General features: G+C 43.6%; 1 long non-coding RNA gene across 3 annotated transcripts in view; it reads left to right on the plus strand.

The window, feature by feature from the left end:
- Positions 1-18,243, plus strand: part of LOC307181137 — a 3,028,377-nt gene that overhangs the window by 2,712,848 nt on the left and 297,286 nt on the right. The window contains exon 14 of one of the 3 annotated variants that reach the window (XR_013825992.1): positions 6,309-6,354. The exons of the other annotated variants lie outside the window; for them this stretch is intronic. This is a non-coding gene — a long non-coding RNA (uncharacterized lncRNA). Of the gene's footprint in view, positions 1-6,308; positions 6,355-18,243 lie in introns of those variants that run through there. 3 annotated transcript variants of the gene reach the window in all.

An 18,243-nucleotide genomic window follows, 5' to 3' on the forward strand; every position in this document is an offset into this window, starting at 1 on the left:
CATACCTGCTGCTGGAATTTCTCCCTGGGCAGAGGTGAGGAAGGAAAAAAGCAGTGGGGGCAGGGACAGGACGGGTATCTCAGGCAGGGAAATGGAAATCTTCCAGAAGAGCACCCAGGGCCAGGACCATCCTGGCTGGCCTGCAGGCACCAAGTCGGCCGGCATGCTGTCACTCGTGTGGCTCTATGGCCCTTCCTCTAGGCTTTCAAGTCCTTGTATATATTCAGGTGTTTTACCTGGGACGGGTGGGAATAGTTCAGCAGCAACTGGCCTGGGGCTCAGCTCACGTTTACTCACAGATGCCTCGGCACGGTGCCCCAGCTTTGCAATGAGGACGCTTGTTGCGTGGGGGCTGCTGGCTGAATGGGAGACGATTCCCCACCACTGACCAACTTCAGAATTGTTTACAACTGGAGCAAGTGCCCTGATACGGTTTTCCTCTGTGGAACTGGTGGGTTCTGTGTTTTTTTTCTCTTTTTCGTTTTTGGTTCAAGGTAGATTTTATTCCTCTTTTTTGTATTTACAGATATAAGCATGGAAATAATTTATTCATATAAATACATGTATGTGCAGGGAATAATTGTTTTTTCTGTTTTATTTTTTAAATTTTATTTCTTTTTAATTTTGAATTTTATTTTATATTTTTATACAGCAGGTTCTTATTGGTTATCTATTTTATACATATAAATGTATACATGCCAATCCCAGTCTCTCAACTCCTCCCACCACCACCCCCCAACAGCTTTCCCCCCTTGTTGTCCATACGTTTGTTGTCTAAATCTGTTGCTCTATTTATGCCTTGCAAAATGGTTAATCTGTACAGTTTTTCTAGGTTCCACATATATGCATGAATATACAAGATTTGTTTTTCTCTTTCTGACTTACTTCACTCTGTATGACAGTCTCTAGATCCATCGACGTCTCTACAAATGACCCAATTTCATTCCTTTTCATGGCTTAGTAATATTCCATTTTATATATGTACCACAGCTTTATGCATTCGTCTGTCTGTGGGCATTTAGGTTGCTTCCATTACCTCGATATTGTAAATAGTGATGCAATGAACATTGCGGTGAATGACTCTTTTTGATTTATGGTTTTGTCTGGGTATATGTCCAGTACTGGGATTGCTGTATCATATAGTAATTCTATTGTTAGTTTCTTAAGAAATTCCATATTGTTCTCCATAATGACTGTATCAATTTATATTCCCAACAATAGTGGAAGAGGGTTCCTTTTCTCCAGACCCTTTCCAGCATTTTTTGTTTGTAGATTTTCAATGATGCCTATTCTACCAGGTGTGAGGTGATACCTCATTGTTGAATCCATTTCGTTGAGCAAGGGGTAGCTCTTGTCTATTACATATTTGGCTTATGGAATGGTATCTGTGCTAATTTCAAACTCTGCTTTTATGCAGCACCCCAACTCACCTTCCCCTTAAGCAGGCATAAGTTGGTTTTCTAAACTTGAGACCCTGTTCTGTTTTGTAATTCAGTTCATGTGTAGCCAAGTTCACATTCCGTGTATTAGTGATACCTTATGATGTTTCTTTTTCTGTGTGACTTATTTCACTTAGAATCATCGTGCCTCAATCCACTCATTATGCTGGTACGGGCCTGGTGACATAGATTTCATTGCTGAGTGGTATTCTGTTGTACAGAAGTACCGCAACTTCTTTATCCATTATTTGCTCTCTGGGATATTTAACTTGTGCCGTAGAAGAGATTCCTGTAAAAAGAGCCGTCCCAAATTTTGGGGTTGCTGTGTCTTTTTGATATTAATTTCCCTAAGCTATAGGACCATAAGTGGAAGTGCCCTAGGCTCTGTTGCTTTGTTTTTTAGATGTTTCAGGAAACACCATACACTTCTCCCGAGTGTCTGTTGGCAATTTACATCCCGCCCATCAGCATAACAAGGCTCCCAGTTCTCCATGGCCTGTCCTGCCTTTCTGGATTTTACACTTTTTTCAGATGGCCCTTTTGACCGGGGGAAAGTGAGACTTCATTGTAGTGCAGATTTCCTTTGCAAGCTTGCTTGGTTGGCCAAAAAGGGCGTATGCGTTTTTTCCTGAATATATTCAGGAAAAAACGCATACGCCCTTTTTGGCCAAGTGCATCATTGTGGACGTTCTGCCTCTTTTCCTATGCTTTCAATGCAATTCCAGTCTACCTCCTGAAATCGGTTTCCTGCAATTCTGCCCCGCTTTCAAGTCCTCTTGGCAGCCTTACTTCAGTCTATTTTTGGACGATAGCTGTCATTTATAACTCTGCAGGTTTGTGAATTACAGTGCCCCTGAGCTCCTTTCTTCAACTCGCTTTCTTTTGAGCTGGCCGCAACACCGCAGGATGGCTTCAGGCCCTAATCTGGTTCCGGCACGGCACGCTGAGCCTTTGGTTAATTCCTCATCCTGGTGGGAAATTAGAGTTAAATTTGCCAATCCACACACCTCCCGCTTGTCTCTCATTGGTTCTCCCTATTCCTGTACATCTTCAGCAGAAATTGCAATCTGTGCCAAACAGGAGGTTAAAGGCACTGACTCTCCAAGTGGGGAGAGTGTTAGTAAAGCGTCTGGAATGTTGCACCCGAGTACCAGGGGAGGAAAACTGAGACATATTTGAACACGTCTCCCGTTCACATGGTTGATCATACTTGGGTTCCACATGCATCTTTTAGCTGAAGGAAGAATACCTTAAACCTGGGTAGTTGAAACCCGTGGAATGGGTACCATGCAATATGACTTCAAAGGGTCTTCATTTGCTCATGAACCTCTCCAATCCTATCACTGCTGCGTTTATGCCCCTGTACACATGCTTGATTCTCTTTCGGAGACATAGCAATCCATAGGTTTTAAGATACTTACTAGTCAGGTACATTCTTAGGCGTTTAATATGGGGTGTTGAGTCCATTTCGTTGAGCAAGGAGTAGCTCTTGTCTATTCCATATTTGGCTTAAGGAACTTTATCTGTGCTCATTTCAATCTCTGGTTTTATGCAGCACCCCAACTCACCTTTCCCCTTAAGCAAGCATAAGTCGGTTTTCTAAATTTGAGACCCTGTTGTGTTCTGTAATTCAGTTCCTGTGTAGCCAAGTTTCCATTCCGTGTATTACTGATATCTTATGATGTTTCTTTTTCTGTGTGACTTATTTCAGTTAGAATCATCATACCTGAATCCACTCATTGTGCTGCTAAGGGCCTGATGACACAGATTTCATTGCTGAGTGATATTGCTTTGTAAGTAAATACCACAACTTCTTTATCCATTTTTCACTTTCTGCGATGTTGAACTTGTACTGTAAACGAGGTTCTTGTAAACAGAGCCGTTCCAAACTTTGGGGTGGCTGTGTCTTTTTGATTTTAATTTCCCTAAGCTATAGGACCATAAGTGGAAGTGCCCTAGGTTCTGTTGCTTTGTTTTTTAGATGTTTCAGGAAACACCATACACTTCTCCCGAGTGGTTGTTGGCAATTTACATCCCGCCCATCAGCATAACAAGGCTCCCAGTTCTCCATGGCCTGTCCTGCCTTTCTGGATTTTACACTTTTTTCAGATGGCCCTTTTGACTGGGGGGAAGTGAGACTTCATTGTAGTGCAGATTTCCTTTGCAAGCTTGCTTGGTTGGCCAAAAAGGGCGTATGCGTTTTTTCCTGAATATATTCAGGAAAAAACGAATACGCCCTTTTTGGCCAAGTGCATCATTGTGGACGTTCTGCCTCTTTTCCTATGCTTTCAATGCAATTCCAGTCTACCTCCTGAAATCGGTTTCCTGCAATTCTGCTCCGCTTTCAAGTCCTCTTGGCAGCCTTACTTCAGTCTATTTTTGGACGATAGCTGTCATTTATAACTCTGCAGGTTTGTGAATTACAGTGCCCCTGAGCTCCTTTCTTCAACTCGCTTTCTTTTGAGCTGGCCGCAACACCGCAGGATGGCTTCAGGCCCTAATCTGGTTCTGGTACGGCACGCTGAGCCTTTGGTTATTTCCTCTTCCTGGTGGGAAATGAGAGTTAAATTTGCCCGTCCAGACACCTCCAGCTAGCCTCTCATTGATTCTCGCAATTCCTGTTCATCTTCCGCAGAAATTGCAAACTGTGCCAAACAGGAGGTTAAAGGCGCTGACTCTCCAAGTGGGGAGAGTGTTAGTAAAGCGTCTGGAATGTTGCACCCGAGTACCAGGGGAGGAAAACTGAGACATATTTGAACACGTCTCCCGATCACATGGTTGATCATACTCTAGGTTCCACATGCATGTTTTAGCTGAAGGAAGAATACCTAAAACCTGGGTAGTTGAAACCCGTGTAATGGGTACCATGCAATATGACTTCAAAGGGTCTTCATTTGCTCACCGAACCTCTCCAATCCTAGCACTGCTGCGTTTATGCCCCTGTACACATGCTTGATTCTCCTTCGGAGACATAGCAATCCATAGGTTTTAAGATACTTACTAGTCAGGTACATTCTTAGGCGTTTAATATGCGGTGTTGAGTCCATTTCGTTGAGCAAGGAGTAGCACTTGTCTATTCCATATTTGGCTTAAGGAACTTTATCTGTGCTCATTTCAATCTCTGGTTTTATGCAGCACCCCAACTCACCTTTACCCTTAAGCAAGCATAAGTTGGTTTTCTAAATTTGAGACCCTGTTCTGTTCTGTAATTCAGTTCCTGTGTAGCCAAGTTTCCATTCCGTGTATTACTGATATCTTATGATGTTTCTTTTTCTGTGTGACTTATTTCAGTTAGAATCATCATACCTGAATCCACTCATTGTGCTGCTAAGGGCCTGATGACATAGATTTCATTGCTGAGTGATATTGCTTTGTAAGTGAATACCACAACTTCTTTATCCATTTTACACTTTCTGCGATGTTGAACTTGTACTGTAAACGAGGTTCTTGTAAACAGAGCCGTTTGAAACTGTGGGGTGTCTGTGTGTTTTTGATTTTAATTTCCCTAAGCTATAGGACCATAAGTGGAAGTGCCCTAGGCTCTGTTGCTTTGTTTTTTAGATGTTTCAGGAAACACCATACACTTCTCCCGAGTGGTTGTTGGCAATTTCCATCCCGCCCATCAGCATAACAAGGCTCCCAGTTCTCCATGGCCTGTCCTGCCTTTCTGGATTTTACACTTTTTTCAGATGGCCCTTTTGACCGGGGGGAAGTGAGACTTCATTGTAGTGCAGATTTCCTTTGCAAGCTTGCTTGGTTGGCCAAAAAGGGCGTATGCGTTTTTTCCTGAATATATTCAGGAAAAAACGCATACGCCCTTTTTGGCCAAGTGCATCATTGTGGACGTTCTGCCTCTTTTCCTATGCTTTCAATGCAATTCCAGTCTACCTCCTGAAATTGGTTTCCTGCAATTCTGCCCCGCTTTCAAGTCCTCTTGGCAGCCTTACTTCAGTCTATTTTTGGACGATAGCTGTCATTTATAACTCTGCAGGTTTGTGAATTACAGTGCCCCTGAGCTCCTTTCTTCAACTCGCTTTCTTGTGACCTGGCCGCAAGACCGCAGGATGGCTTCAGGCCCTAATCTGTTTCCGGCACGGCACGCTGAGCCTTTGGTTATTTCCTCTTCCTGGAGGGAAATGAGAGTTAAATTTGCCCGTCCAGACACCTCCAGCTAGTCTCTCATTGGTTCTCGCTATTCCTGTTCATCTTCCAAGAAATTGCAAACTGGGCCAAACAGGAGGTTAAAGGCGCTGACTCTCCAAGTGGGGAGAGTGTTAGTAAAGCGTCTGGAATGTTGCACCCGAGTACCAGGGGAGGAAAACTGAGACATATTTGAACACGTCTCCCGTTCACATGGTTGATCATACTTGGGTTCCACATGCATCTTTTAGCTGAAGGAAGAATACCTTAAACCTGTGTATTTGAAACCCGTGGAATGGGTACCATGCAATATGACTTCAAAGGGTCTTCATTTGCTCACCGAACCTCTCCAATCCTATCACTGCTGCGTTTATGCCCCTGTACACATGCTTGATTCTCTTTCGGAGACATAGCAATCCATAGGTTTTAAGATACTTACTAGTCAGGTACATTCTTAGGCGTTTAATATGCGGTGTTGAGTCCATTTCGTTGAGCAAGGAGTAGCTCTTGTCTATTCCATATTTGGCTTAAGGAACTTTATCTGTGCTCATTTCAATCTCTGGTTTTATGCAGCACCCCAACTCACCTTTCCCCTTAAGCAAGCATAAGTTGGTTATCTAAATTTGAGACCCTGTTCTGTTCTGTAATTCAGTTCCTTTGTAGCCAAGTTTACATTCCGTGTATTACTGATATCTTATGATGTTTCTTTTTCTGTGTGACTTATTTCAGTTAGAATCATCATACCTGAATCCACTCATTGTGCTGGTAAGGGCCTGAAGACACAGATTTCATTGCTGAGTGATATTGCTTTGTAAGTAAATACCACATGTTTTTTATCCATTTTTCACTTTCTGCAATGTTGAACTTGTACTGTAAACGAGGTTCTTGTAAACCGAGCCGTTCCAAACTTTGGGGTGGCTGTGCCTTTTTGATTTTAAATTCCCTAAGCTATAGGACCATAAGTGGAAGTGCCCTAGGCTCTGTTGCTTTGTTTTTTAGATGTTTCAGGAAACACCATACACTTCTCCCGAGTGTTTCTTGGCAATTTACATCCCGCCCTTCAGCATAACAAGGCTCCCAGTTCTCAATGGCCTGTCCTGCCTTTCTGGATTTTACACTTTTTTCAGATGGCCCTTTTGACCGGGGGGAAGTGAGACTTCATTGTAGTGCAGATTTCCTTTGCAAGCTTGCTTGGTTGGCCAAAAAGGGCGTATGTGTTTTTTCCTGAATATATTCAGGAAAAAACGCATACGCCCTTTTTGGCCAAGTGCATCATTGTGGACGTTCTGCCTCTTTTCCTATGCTTTCAATGCAATTCCAGTCTACCTCCTGAAATCGGTTTCCTGCAATTCTGCCCCGCTTTCAAGTCCTCTTGGCAGCCTTACTTCAGTCTATTTTTGGACGATAGCTGTCATTTATAACTCTGCAGGTTTGTGAATTACAGTGCCCCTGAGCTCCTTTCTTCAACTCGCTTTCTTGTGAGCTGGCCGCAACACCGCAGGATGGCTTCAGGCCCTAATCTGGTTCCGGCACGGCACGCTGAGCCTTTGGTTAATTCCTCTTCCTGGTGGGAAATGAGAGTTAAATTTGCCCATCCAGACACCTCCAGCTAGTCTCTCATTGGTTCTCGCTATTCCTGTTCATCTTCCACAGAAATTGCAAACTGGGCCAAACAGGAGGTTAAAGGGACTGACTCTCCAAGTGGGGAGAGTGTTAGTAAAGCGTCTGGAATGTTGCACCCGAGTACCAGGGTACGAAAACTGAGACATATATGAACACGTCTCCCGATCACATGGTTGATCATACTCTAGGTTCCACATGCATGTTTTAGCTGAAGGAAGAATACCTTAAACCTGGGTAGTTGAAACCCGTGGAATGGGTACCATGCAATATGACTTCAAAGGGTCTTCATTTGCTCACCGAACCTCTCCAACCCTATCACTGCTGCGTTTATGCCCCTGTACACATGCTTGATTCTCTTTTGGAGACATAGCAATCCATAGGTTTTAAGATACTTACTAGTCAGGTACATTCTTAGGCGTTTAATATGGGGTGTTGAGTCCATTTTGTTGAGCAAGGAGTAGCTCTTGTCTATTCCATATTTGGCTTAAGGAACTTTATCTGTGCTCATTTCAATCTCTGGTTTTATGCAGCACCCCAACTCACCTTTCCCCTTAAGCAAGCATAAGTTGGTTTTCTAAATTTGAGACCCTGTTCTGTTTTGGAATGCAGTTCCTGTGTAGCCAAGTTTACATTCCATGTATTAGTGATATCTTATGATGTTTCTTTTTCTGTGTGACTTATTTCAGTTAGAATCATCGTACCTGAATCCACTCATTATGCTGCTACGGGCCTGATGACATAGATTTCTTTGCTGAGTGATACTGCATTGTACGTAAGTACCACAAGTTCTTTATCCATTTTTCACTTTCTGTGATATTGAACTTGTACGGTAAACGAGGATCTTGTAAACGGAGGCGTCCCAAACTTTGGGGTGGCTGTGTCTTTTTGATTTTAAATTCCCTAAGCTATAGTACCATAAGTGGAAGTGCCCTAGGTTCTGTTCCTTTGTTTTTTAGATGTTTCAGGAAACACCATACACTTCTCCTGAGTGTCTGTTGGCAATTTACATCCCGCCCATCAGCATAACAAGGCTCCCAGTTCTCTATGGCCTGTTGCCTTTCTGGATTTTACACTTTTTTCAGATGGCCCTTTTGACCGGGGGGAAGTGAGACTTCATTGTAGTGCAGATTTCCTTTGCAAGCTTGCTTGGTTGGCCAAAAAGTGCGTATGCGTTTTTTCCTGAATATATTCAGGAAAAAACGCATACGCCCTTTTTGGCCAAGTGCATCATTGTGGACGTTCTGCCTCTTTTCCTATGCTTTCAATGCAATTCCAGTCTACCTCCTGAAATCGGTTTCCTGCAATTCTGCCCCGATTTCAAGTCCTCTTGGCAGCCTTATTTCAGTCTATTTTTGGACGATAGCTGTCATTTATAACTCTGCAGGTTTGTGAATTGCAGTGCCCCTGAGCTCCTTTCTTCAACTCGCTTTCTTGTGACCTGGCCGCAACACCGCAGGGTGGCTTCAGGCCCTAATCTTGTTCCGGCCCGGCATGCTGAGCCTTTGGTTAATTCCTCTTCCTGGTGGGAAATGAGAGTTAAATTTGCCCGTCCAGACACCTCCAGCTAGCCTCTCATTGGTTCTCGCTATTCCTGTTCATCTTCCGCAGAAATTGCAAACTGGGCCAAACAGGAGGTTAAAGGGACTGACTCTCCAAGTCGGGAGAGTGTTAGTAAAGCGTCTGGAATGTTGCACCCGAGTACCAGGGGAGGAAAACTGAGACATATTTGAACACGTCTCCCGTTCACATGGTTGATCATACTCTGGGTTCCACATGCATGTTTTAGCTGAAGGAAGAATACCTTAAACCTGGAGAGTTGAGACCCGTGGAATGGGTACCATGCAATATGACTTCAAAGGGTCTTCATTTGCTCACCGAATCTCTCCAATCCTATCACTGCTGCGTTTATGACCCTTGTACACACGCTTGATCCTCTTTTGGAGACATAGCAATCCATAGGTTTTAAGATACTTACTAGTCAGGTATATTCTTAGGCGTTTAATATGGGGTGTGGAGTCCATTTCGTTGAGCAAGGAGTAGCTCTTGTCTATTCCATATTTGGCTTAAGGAACTTTATCTGTGCTCATTTCAGTCTCTGGTTTTATGCAGCACCCCAACTCACCTTTCCACTTAAGCAAGCATAAGTTGGTTTTCTAAATTTGAGACCCTGTTCTGTTTTGTAATTCAGTTCTTCTGTAGCCAAGTTTAAATTCCATGTATTAGTGATATTTTTTGATGTTTCTTTTTCTGTTAGACTTATTTCAGTTAGAATCACCATACCCGAATCCACTCATTATGCTGCTACGGGCCTGATGACATTGATTTCATTGCTGAGTGATATTGCTTTGTACATGAGTACCACAACTTCTTTATCCATTTTTCACTTTCTGTGATATTGAACTTGTACGGTAAACGAGGTTCTTGTATACAGAGGCGTCCCAAACTTTGGGGTGGCTGTGTCTTTTTGATTTTAATTTCCCTAAGCTATAGGACCATAAGTGGAAGTGCCCTAGGCTCTGTTGCTTTGTTTTTTAGATGTTTCAGGAAACACCATACACTTCTCCCGAGTGTCTGTTGGCAATTTACATCCCGCCCATCAGCATAACAAGGCTCCCAGTTCTCCATGGCCTGTCCTGCCTTTCTGGATTTTACAGTTTTTTCAGATGACCCTTTTGACCGGGGGGAAGTGAGACTTCATTGTAGTGCAGATTTCCATTGCAAGCTTGCTTGGTTGGCCAAAAAGGGCGTATGCGTTTTTTCCTGAATATATTCAGGAAAAAACGCATACGCCCTTTTTGGCCAAGTGCATCACTGTGGACGTTCTGCCTCTTTACCTATGCTTGAAATGCAATTCCTGTCTACCTCCTGAAATCGGTTTCCTGCAATTCTGCCCCGCTTTCAAGTCCTCTTGGCAGCCTTACTTCAGTCTATTTTTGGACGATAGCTGTCATTTATAACTCTGCAGGTTTGTGAATTACAGTGCCCCTGAGCTCCTTTCTTCAACTCGCTTTCTTGTGAGCTGGCCGCAACACCGCAGGATGTCTTCAGGCCCTAATGTGGTTCCGGCATGGCACGCTGAGCCTTTGGTTAATTCCTCTTCCTGGTGGGAAATGAGAGTTAAATTTGCCCATCTAGACACCTCCAGCTAGTCTTTCATTGGTTCTCGCTATTCCTGTTCATCTTCCACAGAAATTGCAAACTGGGCCAAACAGGTGGTTAAAGGGACTGACTCTCCAAGTGGGGAGAGTGTTAGTAAAGCGTCTGGAATGTTGCACCCGAGTACCAGCGTTCGAAAACTGAGACATATTTGAACACGTCTCCCGATCACATGGTTGATCATACTCTAGGTTCCACATGCATGTTTTAGGTGAAGGAAGAATACCTTAAACCTGGGTAGTTGAAACCTGTGGAATGGGTACCATGCAATATGACTTCAAAGGGTCTTCATTTGCTCACGAACCTCTCCAATCCTATCACTGCTGCGTTTATGCCCTTATACACATGCTTGATTCTCTTTCGGAGACATAGCAATCCATAGGTTTTAAGATACTTACTAGTCAGGTACATTCTTAGGCGTTTAATATGGGGTGTTGAGTCCATTTCGTTGAGCAAGGAGTAGCTCTTGTCTATTCCATATTTGGCTTAAGGAACTTTATCTGTGCTCATTTCAATCTCTGGTTTTATGCAGCACCCCAACTCACCTTTACCCTTAAGCAAGCATAAGTTGGTTTTCTAAATTTGAGACCCTGTTCTGTTCTGTAATTCAGTTCCTGTGTAGCCAAGTTTCCATTCCGTGTATTACTGATATCTTATGATATTTCTTTTTCTGTGTGACTTATTTCAGTTAGAATCATCATACCTGAATCCACTCATTGTGCTGCTAAGGGCCTGATGACACAGATTTCATTGCTGAGTGATATTGCTTTGTAAGTAAATACCACAACTTCTTTATCCATTTTTCACTTTCCGCGATGTTGAACTTGTACTGTAAACGAGGTTCTTGTAAACAGAGCCGTTCCAAACTTTGGGGTGGCTGTGTCTTTTTGATTTTAATTTCCCTAAGCTATAGGACCATAAGTGGAAGTGCCCTAGGTTCTGTTGCTTTGTTTTTTAGATGTTTCAGGAAACACCATACACTTCTACCGAGTGGTTGTTGGCAATTTACATCCCGCCCATCAGCATAACAAGGCTCCCAGTTCTCCATGGCCTGTCCTGCCTTTCTGGATTTTACACTTTCTTCAGATGGCCCTTTTGACCGGGGGGAAGTGAGACTTCATTGTAGTGCAGATTTCCTTTGCAAGCTTCCTTGGTTGACCTAAAGGGCGTATGCGTTTTTTCCTGAATATATTCAGGAAAAAACGCATACGCCCTTTTTGGCCAAGTGCATCATTGTGGACGTTCTGCCTCTTTTCCTATGCTTTCAATGCAATTCCAGTCTACCTCCTGAAATCGGTTTCCTGCAATTCTGCCCTGCTTTCAAGTCCTCTTGGCAGCCTTACTTTAGTCTATTTTTGGACGATAGCTGTCATTTATAACTCTGCAGGTTTGTGAATTACAGTGCCCCTGAGCTCCTTTCTTCAACTCGCTTTCTTGTGACCTGGCCGCAACACCGCAGGATGGCTTCAGGCCCTAATCTGGTTCCGGCCCGGCATGCTGAGCCTTTGGTTAATTCCTCTTCCTGGTGGGAAATGAGAGTTAAATTTGCCCGTCCAGACACCTCCAGCTAGCCTCTCATTGGTTCTCGCTATTCCTGTTCATCTTCCGCAGAAATTGCAAACTGGGCCAAACAGGAGGTTAAAGGGACTGACTCTCCAAGTCGGGAGAGTGTTAGTAAAGCGTCTGGAATGTTGCACCCGAGTACCAGGGGAGGAAAACTGAGACATATTTGAACACGTCTCCCATTCACATGGTTGATCATACTCTGGGTTCCACATGCATGTTTTAGCTGAAGGAAGAATACCTTAAAGCTGGAGAGTTGAGACCCGTGTAATGGGTACCATGCAATATGACTTCAAAGGGTCTTCATTTGCTCACCGAACCTCTCCAATCCTATCACTGCTGCGTTTATGCCCCTGTACACATGCTTTATTCTCTTTTGGAGGCATAGCAATCCATAGGTTTTAAGATACTTACTAGTCAGGTACATTCTTAGGCATTTAATATGGGGTTTTGAGTCCATTTCGTTGAGCAAGGAGTAGCTCTTGTCTATTCCATATTTGGCTTAAGGAACTTTATCTGTGCTCATTTCAATCTCTGGTTTTATGCAGCACCCCAACTCACCTTTCCCCTTAAGCAAGCATAAGTTGGTTTTCTAAATTTGAGACCCTGTTCTGTTCTGTAATTCAGATCCTGTGTAGCCAAGTTTACATTCCGTGTATTAGTGATATCTTATGATGTTTCTTTTTCTGTGTGACTTATTTCAGTTAGAATCATCGTACCTGAATCCACTCATTATGATGCTACGGGCCTGATGACATAGATTTCATTGCTGAGTGATATTGCTTTGTAAGTAAATACCACAACTTCTTTATCCATTTTTCACTTTCTGCGATGTTGAACTTGTACTGTAAACGAGGTTCTTGTAAACAGAGGCGTCCCAAACTTTGGGGTGGCTGTGTCTTTTTGATTTTAATTTCCCTAAGCTATAGGACCATAAGTGGAAGTGCCCTAGGCTCTGTTGCTTTGTTTTTTAGATGTTTCAGGAAACACCATACACTTCTCCTGAGTGTCTGTTGGTAATTTACATCCCGCCCATCAGCATAACAAGGCTCCCAGTTCTCCATGGCCTGTCCTGCCTTTCTGGATTTTACACTTTTTTCAGATGGCCCTTTTGACCGGGGGGAAGTGAGACTTCATTGTAGTGCAGATTTCCTTTGCAAGCTTGCTTGGTTGGCCAAAAAGGGCGTATGCGTTTTTTCCTGAATATATTCAGGAAAAAACGCATACGCCCTTTTTGGCCAAGTGCATCATTGTGGACGTTCTGCCTCTTTTCCTATGCTTTCAATGCAATTCCAGTCTACCTCCTGAAATCGGTTTCCTGCAATTCTGCCCCGCTTTCAAGTCCTCTTGGCAGCCTTACTTCAGTCTATTTTTGGACGATAGCTGTCATTTATAACTCTGCAGGTTTGTGAATTACAGTGCCCCTGAGCTCCTTTCTTCAACTCGCTTTCTTTTGAGCTGGCCGCAACACCGCAGGATGGCTTCAGGCCCTAATCTGGTTCCGGCACGGCACGCTGAGCCTTTGGTTATTTCCTCTTCCTGGTGGGAAATGAGAGTTAAATTTGCCCGTCCAGACACCTCCAGCTAGTCTCTCATTGGTTCTCACTATTCCTGTTCATCTTCCAAGAAATTGCAAACTGGGCCAAACAGGAGGTTAAAGGCGCTGACTCTCCAAGTGGGGAGAGTGTTAGTAAAGCGTCTGGAATGTTGCACCCGAGTACCAGGGGAGGAAAACTGAGACATATTTGAACACGTCTCCCGTTCACATGGTTGATCATACTTGGGTTCCACATGCATCTTTTAGCTGAAGGAAGAATACCTTAAACCTGGGTAGTTGAAACCCGTGGAATGGGTACCATGCAATATGACTTCAAAGGGTCTTCATTTGCTCATGAACCTCTCCAATCCTATCACTGCTGCGTTTATGCCCCTGTACACATGCTTGATTCTCTTTCGGAGACATAGCAATCCATAGGTTTTAAGATACTTACTAGTCAGGTACATTCTTAGGCGTTTAATATGGGGTGTTGAGTCCATTTCGTTGAGCAAGGAGTAGCTCTTGTCTATTCCATATTTGGCTTAAGGAACTTTATCTGTGCTCATTTCAATCTCTGGTTTTATGCAGCACCCCAACTCACCTTTCCCCTTAAGCAAGCATAAGTTGGTTTTCTAAATTTGAGACCCTGTTCTGTTCTGTAATTCAGATCCTGTGTAGCCAAGTTTCCATTCCGTGTATTACTGATATCTTATGATGTTTCTTTTTCTGTGTGACTTATTTCAGTTAGAATCATCATACCTGAATCCACTCATTGTGCTGCTAAGGGCCTGATGACATAGATTTCAATTCTGAGTGATATTGCTTTGTAAGTGAATACCACAACTTCTTTATCCATTTTTCACTTTCTGCGATGTTGAACTTGTACTGTAAACGAGGTTCTTGTAAACAGAGCCGTTTGAAACTGTGGGGTGTCTGTGTGTTTTTGATTTTAATTTCCCTAAGCTATTGGACCATAAGTGGAAGTGCCCTAGGCTCTGTTGCTTTGTTTTTTAGATGTTTCAGGAAACACCATACACTTCTCCCGAGTGGTTGTTGGCAATTTCCATCCCGCCCATCAGCATAACAAGGCTCCCAGTTCTCCATGGCCTGTCCTGCCTTTCTGGATTTTACACTTTTTTCAGATGGCCCTTTTGACCGGGGGGAAGTGAGACTTCATTGTAGTGCAGATTTCCTTTGCAAGCTTGCTTGGTTGGCCAAAAAGGGCGTATGCTTTTTTTCCTGAATATATTCAGGAAAAAACGCATACGCCCTTTTTGGCCAAGTGCATCATTGTGGACGTTCTGCCTCTTTTCCTATGCTTTCAATGCAATTCCAGTCTACCTCCTGAAATCGGTTTCCTGCAATTCTGCCCCGCTTTCAAGTCCTCTTGGCAGCCTTACTTCAGTCTATTTTTGGACGATAGCTGTCATTTATAACTCTGCAGGTTTGTGAATTACAGTGCCCCTGAGCTCCTTTCTTCAACTCGCTTTCTTTTGAGCTGGCCGCAACACCGCAGGATGGCTTCAGGCCCTAATCTGGTTCCGGCACGGCACGCTGAGCCTTTGGTTATTTCCTCTTCCTGGTGGGAAATGAGAGTTAAATTTGCCCGTCCAGACACCTCCAGCTAGTCTCTCATTGGTTCTCGCTATTCCTGTTCATCTTCCAAGAAATTGCAAACTGGGCCAAACAGGAGGTTAAAGGCGCTGACTCTCCAAGTGGGGAGAGTGTTAGTAAAGCGTCTGGAATGTTGCACCCGAGTACCAGGGGAGGAAAACTGAGAAATATTTGAACACGTCTCCCGTTCACATGGTTGATCATACTTGGTTTCCACATGCATCTTTTAGCTGAAGGAAGAACACCTTAAACCTGGGTATTTGAAACCCGTGGAATGGGTACCATGCAATATGACTTCAAAGGGTCTTCATTTGCTCACCGAACCTCTCCAATCCTATCACTGCTGCGTTTATGCCCCTGTACACATGCTTGATTCTCTTTCGGAGACATAGCAATCCATAGGTTTTAAGATACTTACTAGTCAGGTACATTCTTAGGCGTTTAATATGCGGTGTTGAGTCCATTTCGTTGAGCAAGGAGTAGCTCTTGTCTATTCCATATTTGGCTTAAGGAACTTTATCTGTGCTCATTTCAATCTCTGGTTTTATGCAGCACCCCAACTCACCTTTCCCCTTAAGCAAGCATAAGTTGGTTTTCTAAATTTGAGACCCTGTTCTGTTCTGTAATTCAGTTCCTGTGTAGCCAAGTTTACATTCCGTGTATTACTGATATCTTATGATGTTTCTTTTTCTGTGTGACTTATTTCAGTTAGAATCATCATACCTGAATCCACTCATTGTGCTGCTAAGGGCCTGATGACACAGATTTCATTGCTGAGTGATATTGCTTTGTAAGTAAATACCACAACTTTTTTATCCATTTTTCACTTTCTGCGATGTTGAACTTGTACTGTAAACGAGGTTCTTGTAAACAGAGCCGTTCGAAACTTTGGGGTGGCTGTGTCTTTTTGATTTTAAATTCCCTAAGCTATAGGACCATAAGTGGAAGTGCCCTAGGCTCTGTTGCTTTGTTTTTTAGATGTTTCAGGAAACACCATACACTTCTCCCGAGTGTTTCTTGGCAATTTACATCCCGCCCTTCAGCATAACAAGGCTCCCAGTTCTCAATGGCCTGTCCTGCCTTTCTGGATTTTACACTTTTTTCAGATGGCCCTTTTGACCGGGGGGAAGTGAGACTTCATTGTAGTGCAGATTTCCTTTGCAAGCTTGCTTGGTTGGCCAAAAAGGGCGTATGCGTTTTTTCCTGAATATATTCAGGAAAAAACGCATACGCCCTTTTTGGCCAAGTGCATCATTGTGGACGTTCTGCCTCTTTTCCTATGCTTTCAATGCAATTCCAGTCTACCTCCTGAAATCGGTTTCCTGCAATTCTGCCCCGCTTTCAAGTCCTCTTGGCAGCCTTACTTCAGTCTATTTTTGGACGATAGCTGTCATTTATAACTCTGCAGGTTTGTGAATTACAGTGCCCCTGAGCTCCTTTCTTCAACTCGCTTTCTTGTGAGCTGGCCGCAACACCGCAGGATGGCTTCAGGCCCTAATCTGGTTCCGGCACGGCACGCTGAGCCTTTGGTTAATTCCTCTTCCTGGTGGGAAATGAGAGTTAAATTTGCCCATCCAGACACCTCCAGCTAGTCTCTCATTGGTTCTCGCTATTCCTGTTCATCTTCCACAGAAATTGCAAACTGGGCCAAACAGGAGGTTAAAGGGACTGACTCTCCAAGTGGGGAGAGTGTTAGTAAAGCGTCTGGAATGTTGCACCCGAGTACCAGGGTACGAAAACTGAGACATATATGAACACGTCTCCCGATCACATGGTTGATCATACTCTAGGTTCCACATGCATGTTTTAGCTGAAGGAAGAATACCTTAAACCTGGGTAGTTGAAACCCGTGGAATGGGTACCATGCAATATGACTTCAAAGGGTCTTCATTTGCTCACCGAACCTCTCCAATCCTATCACTGCTGCGTTTATACCGCTGTACACATGCTTGATTCTCTTTTGGAGACATAGCAATCCATAGGTTTTAAGATACTTACTAGTCAGGTACATTCTTAGGCGTTTAATATGGGGTGTTGAGTCCATTTCGTTGAGCAAGGAGTAGCTCTTGTCTATTCCATATTTGGCTTAAGGAACTTTATCTGTACTCATTTCAATCTCTGGTTTTATGCAGCACCCCAACTCACCTTTCCCCTTAAGCAAGCATAAGTTGGTTTTCTAAATTTGAGACCCTGTTCTGTTTTGGAATGCAGTTCCTGTGTAGCCAAGTTTACATTCCGTGTATTAGTGATATCTTATGATGTTTCTTTTTCTGTGTGACTTATTTCAGTTAGAATCATCGTACCTGAATCCACTCATTATGCTGTTACGGGCCTGATGACATAGATTTCATTGCTGAGTGATACTGCATTGTACGTAAGTACCACAAGTTCTTTATCCATTTTTCACTTTCTGCGATGTTGAACTTGTACTGTAAACGAGGTTCTTGTAAACAGAGCCGTTCCAAACTTTGGGGTGGCTGTGTCTTTTTGATTTTAATTTCCCTAAGCTATAGGACCATAAGTGGAAGTGCCCTAGGCTCTGTTGCTTTGTTTTTTAGATGTTTCAGGAAACACCATACACTTCTCCCGAGTGGTTGTTGGCAATTTCCATCCCGCCCATCAGCATAACAAGGCTCCCAGTTCTCCATGGCCTGTCCTGCCTTTCTGCATTTTACACTTTTTTCAGATGGCCCTTTTGACCGGGGGGGAAGTGAGACTTCATTGTAGTGCAGATTTCCTTTGCAACCTTGCTTGGTTGGCCAAAAAGGGCGTATGCGTTTTTTCCTGAATATATTCAGGAAAAAACGCATACGCCCTTTTTGGCCAAGTGCATCATTGTGGACGTTCTGCCTCTTTTCCTATGCTTTCAATGTAATTCCAGTCTACCTCCTGAAATCGGGTTCCTGCAATTCTGCCCCGCTTTCAAGTCCTCTTGGCAGCCTTACTTCAGTCTATTTTTGGACGATAGCTGTCATTTATAACTCTGCAGGTTTGTGAATTGCAGTGCCCCTGAGCTCCTTTCTTCAACTCGCTTTCTTTTGAGCTGGCCGCAACACCGCAGGATGGCTGCAGGCCCTAATCTGGTTCCGGTACGGCACGCTGAGCCTTTGGTTATTTCCTCTTCCTGGTGGGAAATGAGAGTTAAATTTGCCCGTCCAGACACCTCCAGCT

Source organism: Stenella coeruleoalba (assembly GCF_951394435.1).
Source record: "Stenella coeruleoalba genome assembly, contig: scaffold_39, whole genome shotgun sequence".
NCBI lineage: Eukaryota > Metazoa > Chordata > Mammalia > Artiodactyla > Delphinidae > Stenella > Stenella coeruleoalba.